The 16,516-nt window shown below is 45.4% G+C and overlaps 1 protein-coding gene across 4 annotated transcripts in view; it reads left to right on the top strand.

Annotated features, from left to right (window-relative positions):
• Positions 1 to 5,527: 5,527 nt before the first annotated feature.
• The window catches only part of HECW2 (HECT, C2 and WW domain containing E3 ubiquitin protein ligase 2), a 199,516-nt gene continuing 188,527 nt past the window's right edge, over positions 5,528 to 16,516 (top strand). For 2 of the 4 annotated variants that reach the window (XM_083405483.1, XM_083405484.1), the window contains exon 1: positions 5,528 to 6,585. The gene's annotated coding sequence lies outside the window, so the exon portion shown is untranslated. Of the gene's footprint in view, positions 6,791 to 16,516 lie in introns of all 4 variants that reach the window. The other 2 variants (XM_083405479.1, XM_083405480.1) reach the window with 2 other exon arrangements.

Below are 16,516 nucleotides of genomic sequence, written 5' to 3'. Positions count from 1 at the left end.
CACATCTAACCGTGTTCAACGATGTGCAAATGCGATTTGAAGTGGGGGGGGGGAGGGAACCACTTCACTTTAAAAGAGTAATGTGTACACAGTCTGTGTTGACATCCTTCTGACAAAGTAAAGCACTGCTTAAGCAAGAGTACATATTATGGGCCACATAACTCAGATTAGTTATGGCTTTACTGTTAAGAAATCCTGCAAGTGTCATCATCTGCATATCTATTCAGAATAAAGTCTCACTGGGTTCAATTATTTCAGCCTTTTTTTTGCCCATTTAAAATGCACCAACAACCTTGGGGATAGAATAGAACTCATCTTTAGAAAGGACTTTAAGAACTGAAAAGAGAGGTGATGTATGGACTTTTATAATCCAAGAAAATGTTTAATAAAAACAGACCCTTCAAGTGTCCCTATTTTCCAGGGACAGTCCTGAATTTACAGAAGCCGTCCTAGTTTCTGATTTGATCCCAGAATGTTCCGCTTTTCCTAAGGACGTCCCTATTTTCATCATAAAAATGTATGGTAGGATATCCATATTCCCATCAGAGGGTATGGAGTTATATGACCCCTGAGCCAAGGAGATAAGTAAGTATACAACTTTTAGAAGACATCTGAAGGCAGCCCTGTATATGGGTTTTTTTAAAATGTCTAATATTTTATTATGTTTTTATATATCGAAAATCATTGGGTTAGCTCAGTGAGGAGAGTGTGAGACTCTTAATCTCAGGGTCATGAGTTCCAGCCACATGTTGGGCAAACAATTTTTGCATTGCAGAGGGTTGGACTAGATGACCCTCGTGGTCCCTTTCCAACTCTACAATTCTATGTTTCTATATGATGGAAATCATATGATGGAATGGAAGGGACGCGGGTGGCGCTGTGGGTAAAAGCCTCAGCGCCTAGGGCTTGCTGGTCGAAAGGTCGGCAGTTCAAATCCCCGCGGCGGGGTGCGCTCCTGTTGTTCGGTCCCAGTGCCTGCCAACCTAGCAGTTCGAAAGCACTCCTGGGTGCAAGTAGATAAATAGGGACCGCTTACTAGCGGGAAGGTAAACGGTGTTTCCGTGTGCGGCTCTGGCTCGCCAGAGCAGCAATGTCACGCTGGCGACGTGACCCGGAAGTGTCTCCGGACAGCGCTGGCCCCCGGCCTCTTGAGTGAGATGGGCGCACAACCCTAGAGTCTGTCAAGACTGGCCCGTACGGGCAGGGGTACCTTTACCTTATATGCTGGAAGCCGCCCAGAGTGGCTGGGGCAACCCAGTCAGATAGGTGGTGCAATAATAATCATCATACTACTACTACTACTCCTACTACTACTACTACTACTACTACTACTACTAATAATAATAATAAATAGAATAGGACATCCCTATTTTCTTTTTATATATATATAAATTTTATTAAATTTTCTGTTTTGCAATTTAGAATATTCATTTAAACAACCTTAAGATATCAATGACTTCCCTTCTTCTCTTTCCATGGTTCATTTTGCATAACATAAATCCCTGCATATTTTATATAAACTAAACCATTCAGTATTCCATTACTACGTCCATCAATACTTATTCACACTGTTGAATTTCTTAATGCTGCCGTTTTCAAGTGTACACAGTTTCCTCATATATACAATAAACATTTTCCAATCTTCTTGAAACAAATGCTCTTCTTGTTCTCTTGTTCTATAAATTAGATCTGCAAGCTGTGCATATTCCATCAGTTTAAGGTGCCATTTTTCTTTAGTTTGGACTTCGCTTGTTTTCTATTTTTCGGCTAACGAAACACAGACCGCCATAGTGGCATACATAAATAACCTTTGTTGACACCTGGGAATTTCCATCTGAATTATCCCCAACAAAAAGGACTCTGGGGTTTTTTTGGAAACATTTTTTCCAATTCATTATAAATTATGTCCCAATACTCTTTTACCCTTTTACAGGTCCGTCACATATGAAAGACCTCATTGCATCTCCAGCATGTATGCAGCATTTTATTCCTTGAAGCAGAACTACAGTGGTACTTTGGTTCTCAAACGCCTTGGTTCTCAAACTATTTTGGACTCACAGCTGTCCATGGAGGCGCAGGTCAATTCTGTGTCCAGGGCAGCTGTTTACCAGCTCCATCTGGCTGAGACCCTATCTGCCCATGGACTGTCTTACCAGAGTAGTGTATGTTCTAGTTATCTCTCGCTTTTACTGCAATGTGCTCTATGTGGGGCTACCTTTGAAGGTAACCTGGAAACTACAACTAATCCAGAATGCGGCAGCTAGACTGGTGACTGGGAGTGGCCGCCAAGACCACATAACAACGGTCTTGAAAGACCTACACTGGCTCCCAGTACGTTTCTGAGCACAATTCAAAGTGTTGGTGCTGACCTTTAAAGCCCTAAATGGCCTGGGTCCAGTATATCTGAAGGAGCATCTCCACCTCCATCGTTCAGCCTGGACACTGAGATCCAGCGCCGAGGGCCTTCTGGCGGTTCCCTCACTGTGAGAAGCCAAGTTACAGGGAACCAGGAAGAGGGCCTTCTCGGTAGTGGCGCCCTCCCTGTGGAACGTCTTCCCACCAGATGTCAAAGAGAAAAACATCTACCAGACTTTTAGAAAACAGCTGAAGGCAGCCCTGTTTAGGGAAACTTTTAATGTTTAACAGACCACTGTATTTTAATATTTTGTTGGAAGCCACCCAGAGTGGCTGGGGAAACCCCGCCAGATGGGCGGGGTATAAATAAATTATTATTATTATTATTATTATTATTATTATTATTATTATTACTTGGTTCCCGAACACCAAAAAACCGGGAGTAAGTGTTCTGGTTTTCAAACGTTTTTCGGAAGCCAAACGTCTGATGCGGCCATCGGCTTTTGTTTCTGAGGCGCCTGCACCAATCAGAAGCCGCACCTTGGTTTTCGAATATTTTGGAAGTCCAATGGACTTCCGGAATAGATTAAGTTCAAGAACCAAGGTACCACTGTATTTGGGACTTTTGGTTTTGCTATTTATTTTGTGTTTTTGTTTTTGAAGTTTTTTTGGTTAATTTGTTTTTGTGACTGTGTGGAACCCAGTTCAGCTGATTGATTGTGTGACTACGGAAATGGATAAAAGCCCGCCCCCCCCCGCAAACAATGACTAGCATCAGAGCAAGTAGGAAAAATAATTAATTTTAATTATATACAATACTGTCTTATTTATTTTATAGCACAGCACATTGATTACTGCTTTCATTTTATGGATCAACGGTCTCGTTAGAGAGTAAAATTCATGTTAAACTGCTGTTTTAGGGGTTGTTTTATTTAAAGTCTGGAACGGATTAACCCGTTTTGCATTACTTTCTGTGGGAAAGCGCGCCTTGGTTTTGGAACGCTTTGGTTTTGGAACGGACGTCTGGAACGGATTAAATTTGAGAACTGAGGTACCACTGTATAAATTATTTCCCAATGCTCTTTTAGCCTTTTTGGGGTCCACCACCTATGAAAGACCTCATTGCATCTGCAGCACATTCTTCGTTGAAGGAGTACTTGAAAATGATTTACAGATGGTATTTACCTCAGAGCATAGCTGTCAACTGTCCCTTATTTGGCGGAAAACTCCCTTATCCCAGCGCCGTTTCCCGCTGCTGTCCCGGATTGATGATGTCCCTTAAATTTCCCGGTTTCATGCTCGCCCGCTCGGGAGGGAAGCAGCGGCTTGGGGTCCTCCGCCGAGAGAGAGAGAGAGCACACGAGCTGCCACGTCTCCGTCTCTCCCCTTTCCCCCTCAATGGCGTGTCGTGAGGAGACGGGCGGCTGTGGGCGGGCAGGCAGCCCTTCTCTTGCGAGACTTCTGCCATGCTGCCAGGGGAAGCTGGAGGTGGCAGCGGCTGAGGAGGCGGCCTGAGGGAGGAGGAAGACGAGGGGATGAGGAGGAACACAGAAGGGCGGCGCTTCAGAGGCCGCCGTGGTGCCGCAACCGCCTCATGCCAGGCTCATGGGTGGCGTGGACGAGAGTCTCTTTCCCTCCGTCTCGGGCGGGGAAGGGCCAATGGAACTCCTCGCACCAGGATGACAGCAGCCCCGACGTGCTGCTTAGCATCCCCTCCAACCAGTGCAGCATCTTAATGTAGTGACTTCCCCCTCTGCATCCCTTTCATAACTCTATTTTTAGAAATCATTTGTCCATCCATAATTCAAATTTTTACTACAAGTTTTCTGTCAATCCTACCAATGTATGTAACTCTTTACAATAGCTTTTCAAATACCATATTTTTCGCCCTATGACCATAAGACACACCTAGTTTTTGTAGGAGGAAAACAAGAAAAAATATATTCTGAATCTCAGAAGCCAGAACAGCAAGAGGGATTGCTGCGCAGCGAAAGCAGCGATCCCTCTTCCTGTTCTGACTTCTGGGATAGCTGCGCAGCCTGTATTTGCTCCATGAGACGCACACACATTTCCCCTTACTTTTTAGGAGGGAAAAAGTGAGTGTTATAGAGCAAAAAATACGGTAAATTATAAACTTTCCCCATTCTTTATTAAAGAGGTCCTCTTCCTGGTTTCTAATTCTGCCTGTAAGCTTTGCCATCTCGACGTCGTTCATCAGTTTTGTCTGCCACTCTTCTTTGGTCAGAGTTGTAGACCTTTAGGATCATCTAGTCCACCCCCTGCAAAACACAGTCGCAGTCAAAGCAGCATGGCTCCATGAGTGCCGGATTTATGCATAAGTCAAGCAAAATCCCGCATTTTGGCTTGTTGTTGTTGTTGTTTAGTCGTTCAGTCGTGTCCGACTCTTCGTGACCCCATGGACCAGAGCACGCCAGGCACTCTTGTCTTCCACTGCCTCCCGCAGTTTGGTCAGACTCATGTTTGTAGCTTCGAGAACACTGTCTAACCATCTCGTCCTCTGTCGTCCTCTTCTCCTTGTGCCCTCCATCTTTCCCAGCATCAGGGTCTTTTCCAGGGAGTCTTCTCTTCTCATGAGGTGGCCAAAGTATTGGAGCCTCAGCTTCAGGATCTGTCCTTCCAGTGAGCACTCAGGGCTGATTTCCTTAAGAATGGATGCGTTTGATCTTCTTGCAGTCCACGGGAGTCTCAAGAGTCTCCTCCAGCACCATAATTCAAAAGCATCCATTCTTTGGCGATCAGCCTTCTTTATGGTCCAGCTCTCACTTCCATACGTCACTACTGGGAAAACTATAGCTTTTACTATACGGACCTTTGTTGGCAAGGTGATGTCTCTACTTTTTAAAATGCTGTCTAGGTTTGTCATTGCTTTCCTCCCAAGAAGCAGGCGTCCCAAGAAGCAGGCATTTTGGCTGCTGATCCCTTATTACCGAGGCTGCTGGTCCCTTATTTTCAAATCTGTAAGTTGACAGCTGTGCCTCGGAGGAGCCTTGCTAAGATGTACAAGAGATGTATAGGACACCCCTATTTCCATCGGAGAAAAGTTGAAGGGCTGTGTAAAAACTGTTTAAAGAAACACCCCCACACGGGGAGGTCTCCCCTTATGGGAGGGAGCGAGACTCCTGGCGGCAGTGGCGGCGCCCGGACGCCTCGCCGCGCTCCCGGGCAGCTGCTCTAGGGGGCGGCGTCCGCCCTGGCTTCCGACGGAGAAGGCGGCTTCGAGGCGGAGAGGCAGAAAGACCCCAAGAGAGCGAGGGAAGGAGCGCAGCTGGATTACCCACAATTCTCCCTCCGCAGCCCCTGCAAAGAGGTGGAGGTTAGGGTTAGCTCCCCACCCACAGGCAGCAGCAGCAGCTGGGAGGGAAGCAAAAAAGCAGAGGCGACGAGGAAGCAATGTAGCGGCGGCGGCGGCTTTCGCGCTTGGAGAGCGTCTGCTTGCGCAAGCTGCTGCGGTTCTCCTTAAAGCTCCGTCTCGCCTTTCTCTCTCTCTCACCTCAGCGCAGGCAGCGCTGCGCGCCCCTCCCGTTGCCTCCGCACCGCCCTGGGCAGCAAAAACGCCGCGCGCGCCTCCCCTCAGTCACCCCCGTCTCTCTCCATTCCTCCCCGGCGCTGCCGCCGGAGAACATGGCACCGAGTGGCGCTTTGGCGCTCTCGCCTTCGCTGCCCGCAGCCTTTCGCTGAGGCGAAAGCCGCTGCCTCTGCGGTTGCTTCCTTGGGCCTGCCTCTCCCTTGAGCACAGGCGGGTCTCGCGCCTTCCTTCCTTCCCTCCCTCCCTCCTTTCTCTCCCGCCTTTTCCAGGACGGAGCAAGCCTCGTCAACAAGGAAGATGCCCGCGCCCAGGCGCCAGAGAAGGCGCAGGCTGAGGGGACGCTGAGGCGGCTGCCGGGAGCGCGCGCGAGAGAGAAGAGGGAGGGGAGAGAAAAAATGGATTAGGAAGCAGCAGCAGCGCCTCAGGTTGAAGGGAAGACGAAAGGGTGGGGGCTGTTCTTCAACGACTGGGGCAGCCTCTCCCTCCCTCCATTCCTCTCCTTAGCATCCTTCGCCAGAGAGAGAGGTGTCGCTCGCTGCATGGAGGAGAGCAAGGCGGGCGCCGAGTCCTCGCCTAGCGGAGCGCAGCAGCGGCGGCTGGCAACCTCTCCGCCCTCCCCCCCGGGCCTTGTTTCTCCTTCCACCCCTCGCGCAGGTGCCCGGCTGCAGACGGCGTTGCTGGAGGTGAGTTGAATGGAAAGGATGCCTCGGGTGGGTGCGGGTTTATTTGCTGCTGCTGCTGCTGCTCCTCCCACGGCAGGTAGGAGGATGGAGGGAGAGATGCTGCTTTTGTTTGCGTGGGCTGCTGGCTTGCTTGATGGGCGCCGCCAGGCGCGCGCTCGCCCTTCCCACAGCATCTTGGCCACAGGGGAAGATACAGGATGCAAACGTGAGTCAGTTTTGCTGGTGGTGGTGGTGGAGGAGGAATACGCACACCCACCCATGGCATTGTTATGTCATTTCCTCGAGGCAGCCAGAGTCTTGGCGGCATCCTTCGCATCCATGGAAAGGGATGGAGGAAACCACAAGCCAACTCCCAGGGGCCTGTGGTCCCTTCTCCCCCCCCCCATAAAATATTGGAGGGGGTGGGGCCCCCCTAAAGTTGACAGGCATTGCCATTCAAATGGTGTGCATGTGCCACACCTTGTTGTGATGTGGGGTGGGGCTTACCTGCCCTCCCCCCCCCCAATATTTTAATCAAGTTGGCACCCCTGGCACAAAGTCACCTGGCCTTGCCTGTGTGCGGTTTCCCGCAGCATGCAGGATAATGGCAGATGTGTCAGGTTCCTCTGTACCGTTATGGCCATCGTTTTCCTCCAGAACTCAGGCTCTGTGCTTAATGCACACACGCACATGTGTGCATGCGCACATACAGGGCGATTACACAAGGATTTCCTTATGAGAGGCCGGTCCGGGGTCGGCTGCCCTGGGACTTAGAATTACGGTGAAAAACGGCAGCAAACTCCTGAAACCTCTGTGTAGTTTAATCAGCCTCTGAATCTGTGGAAGCGTTTGGGTTTTGATGTTTCCGGTGGCGAGGAGTCAAATTCAGAAGGAATTTGCAGGGAAAAGGAGAAAGGTGGCTCAGGAGTGCGTTCTGTCAACTGGTTTAGTTGAAAGCATTTGAGTGTGTAGTATTGGACATAAGCCACTCATAGGCAGCCTTTCAGTTTATATATTACGTATAGTTCAGTTGCCTTTCTTGAATGTTTTGCTTCTGACACCAGGTTGATGTCTTGATTACATTCTTGGGTGCGAGGCTACAAATGACTAGATTTTTGTATAGGGCCTTGTGCTGTACAGGGACTTACTTGCCTTTTTGCTTAAATATAGCTGCCATAGGAAAATATGAACCAGCTGGGAATGTTTAGGATTTGGCTTATTTTGGTTTTGAGCTTTGTTCTTATCTAATTTTTCTGGAGAATTAGCTTGCTGGAGATCTTACTTCCTTTGGCCTCTTTTGAACCAACCTTACAGAAAAACCAGGAAATATTTAAAGAAAGGAAAGGAAGTATTTTCCTTGGGAAGGTTAATGGTGTCACTAACACTTCATTTCGGATGGGATGGCTGTTACATAACTGGGTGCTGTTGATAGCCTCTGTGTGACAATTTAAATGGTTTGCTTCTTTATTGAAAATGGACTTCTTTGATTCGCCACCCCCCCTTTAGTCAATATGTTAAGAAGCTTTAAGTTTTGCAAGAAAAATGTTTCTATAAAACTGCCAATACATAATTTTCTTCCCTAGGTGGTATGGGTTTTAATTTAAAAGCTCTGTACACATTTAACCATATTTCTGGTGGTTCCTTTTGTTTAGCTTGCCTTTTTTCGTTGACAAGCTACTTGGAGCATTGACAACGGCACTAATTTTCAGTGGATCTTTTCCATTCTGAACAGCTTCACAAGGAAAGAAAGCAGAAAAGAACAAATAATAATTGAAATGACAAATGTATAAAAAACCTTCTAACTTAATACATAAATGAAATGACTCTTAATTCCCTAATGCCAAGTGGGATCAAGTGCTTTGTATAAAAAAAACCCTTTTTAAAAAATGTGCTTTTGCTTTTAGGAGAGAAAATGTACTCCTTAAACTTGAGAAGTAAAATGTTAATGTGATTGAAACTGATGAAGGTTTGCTTGCTGGCCTTTCAGATGATCAGCTGCTTCCCCCACTGCTTTTAACAAATTGCTCCTTTTCTAGTTGTAAAGACACAGCAACTTGCCTTATATATTTTCAGGCTTACATTCAAGTAAACAACTGACCTAAATGGTGAAGCAGAACCTACATTTTGGCTGCCTTTGATGAAAGAATTTAGTTTTTCAAACATCTTGACTCTCTCTGAATGGGCACGTTGTAATTGACTTCTGCCTTTTCGTTTAAATCAGATCATTGTTGGAAACTCATATACTGTATTAGCTAATTGCCCCCCCCCCCAAATGGCACCTTAGTTTACGGTTGTCGCAGCAAAAATGTCTAGGGAATTCATTTTTTTACAATGAAATTTATTATTAGTATTATCATTCATTTCATTCCTAGGCCACTTTAAATTTTAAAGGGGAAAAAATCTCGAGAGAGGTTTGCAACACATTAAAACATCAGATAAAACAATCCGGAATAAAACAAATTCAAGCTTCAAGGAAAACATTTCAGATCCTTCTCTAAGGGAAATTTTGTTTTCCCCTTATTTATCTACTTAATTTATATAGCTGCCCTGCAGCAAAAGTACTCTAGGAAGCCTGTGTGGTGTTAGTGATTAGTGTCTGACTAGGACCTGGGAGATGAGAGTTCAAATCCCCACTCAGTCATGGGCCAGTCACAGCCTCCTAACCTACTCCACAGGGTTGTCGTAGGATAATGGGGGTTGACGCGGGTGGGCTGTGGGTTAAAGCACAGAGCCTAGGGTTTGCCGATCAGAAGGTCGGCGGTTCGAATTCCCGCGATGGGGTGAGCTTCCGTTGCTTGGTCCCTGCTCCTGCCAACCTAGCAGTAGATAAATAGGTACTACTCCGGCGGGAAGGTAAACAGTGTTTCCGTGCACTGCTCTGGTTCGCCAGAAGTCAAGCTGGCCACATGACCTGGAAGCTGTACGCCGGCTCCCTCAGCCAATAAAGCGAGATGAGCACCGCAACCCCAGAGTCGGTCACGACTGGACCTAATGGTCAGGGGTCCCTTTACCTTTACCTAAGGGGGGTTGAACCATGTGCTCATTGGAGAGAAAAGTGGGATATGAATGCAGTAAATAAGCTCTTCTGCTTACCTGCTGGAGGGGCCAGCCAGATGGAGTTGTCAGTTGCCAACCTGGCAACCGGATATCATCCACGTGGTTGTAATTAGACATACGGCTGGTGCCTGGGGAATTTCTACCCCGATTCAGATACCCCCTTTTTTTGCAATTTGTTCCAAACTGTTTTAGATTTTCCCTGCTTGCATTATTCAGTGGAAAAGGCTCTTCCTTGATATTGTGATTTATATTTTGCAGGAGGTCTCTTACTGTTAACTACAAATAGGGATTATTATTATTTTTTTGTTTTTTTTCTGGAAGAGCCATAATACTATATGGAACGCTAAGCTTGGTGATAAATTGGGACAAAACATGGATTTTAGGGAATAAAATGTTTTGTCTCATACTCTGTAGCAGTTTTGTCTGCTTCTACCACTGCTCAATCTGTAAGTTGAATGAAAAATGTTTCGAGAGCACTGGTAGGCAAATGCTGATAAATGCATGCAATTATTTTTTTTTGTATTATAAAAAAGCAACGACGTTAATTGCAAAGGCAAATATGTGTTGCATTAGAACAATATTTCTACAACAGGACCACAGCCCTTACAACCCATCTAAATCAGAAGTCCATTACTATGATCTACATAGGGAATGAATGGCACTGATTAATTTAAAAAGGTAGTTAAGTCAGCAAAAATGCTTTCACCCCTATAATAACGTGTAAATCCACAATAATCTCTGCTCCAATTAGTATGGTTGCAGGCAGCTGTAACAGAGGCAAGAATGCTCACTCTTGCAATGTAATATAAATCTTTCCACATTCAGCTTAGGTAGTTTTAATAGAGATCAGCACCTCCACTCTTGTGATGCAAACTGTTCAGGTAACAGCTAATGGGCTTGCTGACCTGTTTCATTGCCATAGTCTTCCATGTGAACTTTGCACACTTCAGCAAACCTCTTTAAAAAAGAGCAGTGCACATGGCAAAACTGCATCCTAGCACTGTGACTAACTGCTAATGAAGAGTGTGAGCAATGCTTCTCTCCGTAGGTTTATATTACATTGCTCTCAATTTAATAACCTTTCACTATGTTATCACCAACCATAGTAAAAAAGGGGGGGAAAGTGCCTTGTGGCACCTTAAAGACAAACAAAGTTTTGTAGACTAGAGTCCATTTCATTCAGATGCATGAATTGCAATACTCAGTTGTAGGTACATATATACAGGGCTGGTGGAGGAGGGGAACGGATTGTAAGCGTAGAGGTTAAAGAGAAATGAAATTCAAAAACTACAGATATTGACAGTTTAACTAAATAGAATTTATTTCATAAATTTGTATACCACTTGATTTGTCAGACAAACAAACCTCAAAGCGGTATACAAAATAACGCATACAAAATTATTTCAAGCTTAATGTATAGAATCTTTTATTCTCTTGCTAATTATTCTTCTTTAAAGGTTCATTTTATATTTGACTTACTTTATGTTTTCTTCAGAAATCTTTTAAGATAATACTTTTGTATCCTGTTAGTTGCTTTGAATATATACTTTATACCTGGCTTTCTTCAGCAATGTTTTATTCTGGATTGTTTCACTTGATGTTTTAATGTAGGTTGCAGACTGCTTTGAGGTCCCCCCCCCTAAAAATACAAAGCAGTATAGAAATGAAATGAAAACAACAACAATAATGATGATGATGAATGTGCACAAAGCAAGCAAGCACAGTTGACCCTTCACTGCAGCAGTGAGTTTCATCATAGTGACACTTGTGCTCTGTGGCCTGGCAATCTTAAACAGGCTGCAAGACAAGACACAGTGAGTCAAGGCAGGGTTCAGGCTAGAGGGAAGGTGTAGGCTATGCTCTGGGGAACGCAAAGCTCTGACATTGGACTAGAAACGAACAAGCCAAAACTGAGCCGATAAATAGTAGTAGCTGCTCTACTCAAAAGGCCCACCCTTCTCCAGTAATCTCCTACTGCAACTGAGTGTGAATGTTATACAGTGGAGTCTTCTGAGTCAGAGGATGACCGTGCCACAGAGCCTAGGACTTGCCGATCAGAAGGTCGGCGGTTCAAATCCCCGCGATGGGGTGAGCTCCCGTTGCTCGGTCCCTGCTCCTGCCAACCTAGCAGTTTGAAAGCAAGTCAAAGTGCAAGTAGATAAATAGGTACCGCTCCGGAGGAAGGTAAATGACATTTCCATGCGCTGCTCTGGTTCGCCAGAAGCGGCTTAGTCATGCTGGCCACATGATCCGGAAGCTGTACGCCAGCTCCCTCGGCCAATAAAGCGAGATGAGCGCCGCAACCCCAGAGTCGGTCACAACTGGACCTAATGGTCAGGGGTCCCTTTACCTTTTATAGACTTGTTTAAAGAAAGGTATTCAAGAACAAAGTATGTTCTGATGTTAGCAAAATACTGCTCTCAACAATGTGCAGATTGGCAAGGCGGTGCTCTTTACTGGACAGGTGGAAAGGGCTATGAGTGGGTGGTTCTGATGAACAGGAGTTGGCAGAGTGACCTATTCTTCATGGGATTGCATTTCCCCTGAAGGAACAGGTGCTTAGTTGGAAGTGGCCTCAGTGGTTAGGTGTGCCTTGCTTTGGCTGGTGCTATTTATGAATTGGGATAGCCTGATTGTGAGTACTTGTGTTTTGGAAGCCTCCAGGCTAGACAACTGCAATGCACTCTGTGTGGGCCTTCCCTTGAAGACTGACGGGAAATCACTTATATTTTATATTTCATATTTTAAAATTGCTATAATGGTTGCCAGTTGTTTTCTGGACCCAAATCAAGGTACTTTGATTTTTAAATCTCTAAATGACTTGGGACCCAAGTGTCTGCAAGAACTCCTTCCATAATGACTTGCCTGTGCTGTAAAGATCAGCAGATGAGATCTGGTGGTTCCTCTATAGCCGGCATAGGCAAACTCTGGCCTTCCAGATGTTTGGAACTACAATTCCCATCATCCCTGACCACTGGTCCTGTTAACTAGGGATGGTGGGAGTTGTAGTCCCAAAACAGCTGGAGGACCAAGTTTGGCCATCACTGCCCTATAGTATGTGATGTGGGGCTCCAGGAAAGGCCCTATTCTTTTGAATTGAGTTGGCTACCCCGCCTGCTACTGCAACTCACTTAAAAACCTGGTAGTGTATACTTACCTACTACAGACAGAATCCCATTGAGTTTAGCAGAACTTTCCCCATGTGGATTATATGTAGAACTGTAGCCTAAATTTTCAGTGCTCTCCTTAATGGCGTAAAACACATACCAAAGGAAAAAAACCAACCCCTTTAATATGAGTGCTCCAAGTTATTCCTAGAAATCCTGTTTCGCTACTGCAAAAATACCTGCTCTCATCAGCAGTGAAGATGAAATGCAGGTCACATTGCCCCCAGCAACACTTAAATAGCATCCCTGGACTTTCTTCAGAGGTTGGGAATTTTGTTGCTATACTTGGCTAGGTAGACACTGATAAGGGTATATAGCACAGTGTCATATGGTCAATTACGTTAATACTGTACATCCTTCTTCCGAGGTCTTAGTTGTATTTCAGTCTGGAGGAGATAAGAAACAGTAGGCCGTCTTTCTGTATTCCAGTAAAATAAACCTGTCCCTTTCCCACAATCCCTTTCCACCTGCCAGAGAACTTCAAGAAGGAGAGGGAAAGGGACAGGTTTGGTGGTGAGCATGAATAGTGTCTGGTCAGCAAGCCAAGCCAATATTAGTGGGCCATGCATGGTGTGTATAATCATTTCTCCTGTCCTTGTAAGTAAAGAGCAGCTGCATTGTTCTGAACGAAACATAATTTAATGTTCCTATAGTGCTAACAATGTGTTGGGGGCTATAGAGGATTCAGAAGTTCTCCATGTCAATATCAGGGCTTGCACAACAAAATAGGAGCTTTTCCACTGTCCCAACAATATCTTAAGAGTCTGGGGATGGGGATTGGGGGAAATAGAGTGCGAGATCAGTTATGTGTGGGGAAAATATTACTAACTGCAATTTTGTAGTAGAGTTTCTTCTTTAAGGTGCATCCTACAGTATTCAGCCCTCTTTGAAGACACCCCCTGTTTAAATCATGGCTGTCTCATTTAAAGATAAAGGGTGGTATCCAACTAACTCATTCTGTTCAAGTGCAAATCCTTGCAATGACTGAAGAAGTTACTGCCTGAAGACTCCTCCCTCATTCCAAAGACATCGTCCCCAATTCCATGCACGAAAGTTGAGCAGGCTGGCAACATCAATTGCTTCTGAAGCGAGCAGTCTAGCCTAGGAGGTTCAAGGCAGGCTGCATGGCTCAAACAATTACCGTATTTTTCGCTCTATAAGGCGCACCAGACCACAAGATGCACCTAGTTTTTAGAGGAGGAAAACAAGAAAAAAATATTCTGAATCTCAGAAGCCAGAACAGCAAGAGGGATCGCTGCGCAGTGAAAGCAGCAATCCCTCTTGCTGTTCTAGGTTCTGGGATAGCTGCGCAGCCTGTATTCACTCCATAAGACACACACACACTTCCCCTTACTTTTTAGGAGGGAAAAAGTGAGTCTTGTAGAGCAAAAAATACGGTATGTCCACTCTCAATATCTGCCACCTGAGTTGGCTGCCTTACTCTCCTTCATAATAGGACCGGTCCTGAAAGGGATATGTGGACACAGAATCCAGCAGAGCTACCTAGTGCTGGCTATGTGCAAGATCACACATTGGCTAAAAGAAAAGAAGGAAGATCATCTGCAACTTGGTTCAGCATTCAGGTCTGGCCCAATACATTTTGATGCTTTAGCTGGAGCAACAAATGGTGCTCCCCCTCAACAAGTCAAGGTGCATAACACCCAAGGCTGCCAAGTTATTCTTGTGCTCGAGGCAGAAAACCCCACAAGTCTCTCTCCCTTGGAATAAAAAATACATTAGCAATAAATTAAACAACTAATAATTTGCTGCCCTTCCACAACACCTAAAATCTGATTCCTCAGCCAGTAGCCTTACTCTGCCTGATGGTAGGGTCTGGCCTGTTAGAATTACTTTTAAGTAAACCTCAAAGTTCTCGAAGCCAAGAGCAAGCAAGTGGCATAGATCTGTGCTGGGTCCCTCAAATTTGTTTTTTTATACTTTTAAGGGCAACTTGCAACTTCATATCTATCATCTATATGTGTGTGTTGTTGTTGTTGTTGTTTTGTTTTTGTATTAAATAAGTGATTTTTTGATTGGCTACAGAAAGTCAGCCAAAACTCTCCCACGTTGACTTTTAGGGGAGCAGGAAGAGATTGTGCAAATACCTCAGATCTGCAAGCCCTCCTTTTGACCTTGTTTTAGTGATAGCAAACATTTAAAACGATGACATACCTTGCTTTTATCATTTTTAATTGCATAGTCGGGCATGTTAAGCCTCTATTGCAATTACACAGCTTGCACATAACGTTACGGGTAAATTATTTATAATGTGAAAGGTATTACATTCTAATTTTATTTTATTAAAAAAAAATTAGTATAGTTGATGCAGCACATGGTTTGACTAGAAAATCATGCAGTTTGACTGCATGTTTCTTATGACAGCTTGGGGCATTGCATGTGGGGAGCCTTTGACTATGGGAGGAAAAGCTCGTGCTTTGCTACATGGGTTCGTGTTTCATCTGAAGAATCTAACATAATTTGGTCATGTTTTCCAACCACCATAGTTAATCAGCCATTGACAGTTAGAATTGGAAAGTCAATGTTTACTTGGTGCATTCACCAGTGGTCAGAAGACTTGCAGGTCCAGACTATGGAGCTTTGGCCAGAAGAAAGCTAGTCTCAGGACAGAAAACAAACTTATTGGAGAGGTCAGGTGATATAGTTGCAGCAGGTGCAGGAGACTTGGTCCAGGAGATTATCTCTGCATCCCTCCTCCTCTGGGCAGCAGCTTTGTAGGGTTGGGGAGGAAGCTAGATTTGTACCTGCCTTCTGTGGAATCTTACTCTTTGGGGTTAGAGGGGGTCCTATAGCTGTTATTCATCATCATCATCATCATCATCATCATTTTTTATTTGTATGCCGCCTTTCCACAGTTAAAAAAACAATGCTCAAGGCGGCTTACGGCATAACAAGATTTACATAATTTCAAAAGTCATAAACAATAAATAAACCACACCAAAAAAAAGACACAACCAAATGGGAAACAATTACCACATAAATCAAAATCTAAAACTAAGAATACACCATTCATATCAGAGTTTAAAATGACATAGGTAAATAACAAAAACCAAACCAAACAAAACAGAGCCCTCTCTGTCCAGCAGCAGCAGCAGTCCTTTATAGAGCCCATCAGGCCCCGCCCTGGGTAGGACTACTAATGTTTGATGTTGTCCTTACGGTGTGGAGATAAGAGTCCATCCTCATCTGTTTTACTGGATTTATGAGTCCCCATATCATTACTGGGACTAGTCTCAGGCTTGCCCTAGGGAAGAGACAACCATGTGGGGGTCCATGTGCTTACTGGAAAGTGTAGGAGGTCTCTATGAACCCCATGCTAAGGTAAAGGTAAAGGTACCCCTGCCCGTACGGGCCAGTCTTGACAGACTCTAGGGTTGTGCGCCCATCTCACTCAAAGAGGCCAAGGGCCAGCGCTGTCCGAAGACACTTCCGGGTCACGTAGCCAGTGTGACATCGCTGCTCTGGCGAGCCAGAGCCGCACACGGAAACGCCGTTTACCTTCCCGCCAGTAAGCGGTCCCTATTTATCTACTTGCACCCAAGAGTGCTTTCGAACTGCTAGGTTGGCAGGCGCTGGGGCCTAACAGCGGGAGCGCACCCCGCCGCGGGGATTCGAACCGCCGACCTTTCGATCGGCAAGCCCTAGGCACTGAGGCTTTAACCCACAGCGCCACCCGCGTCCCTGAACCCCATGCTACTGGCTCCTTATTG

This window comes from Podarcis tiliguerta, assembly GCF_965153285.1.
Source record: "Podarcis tiliguerta genome assembly, chromosome: 1".
In the NCBI taxonomy this organism is placed as follows: Eukaryota; Metazoa; Chordata; class Lepidosauria; order Squamata; family Lacertidae; genus Podarcis; species Podarcis tiliguerta.
The sequence above is the reverse complement of the archived record's forward strand: the minus strand, read 5'-3'. Positions and strand labels throughout refer to the sequence as shown.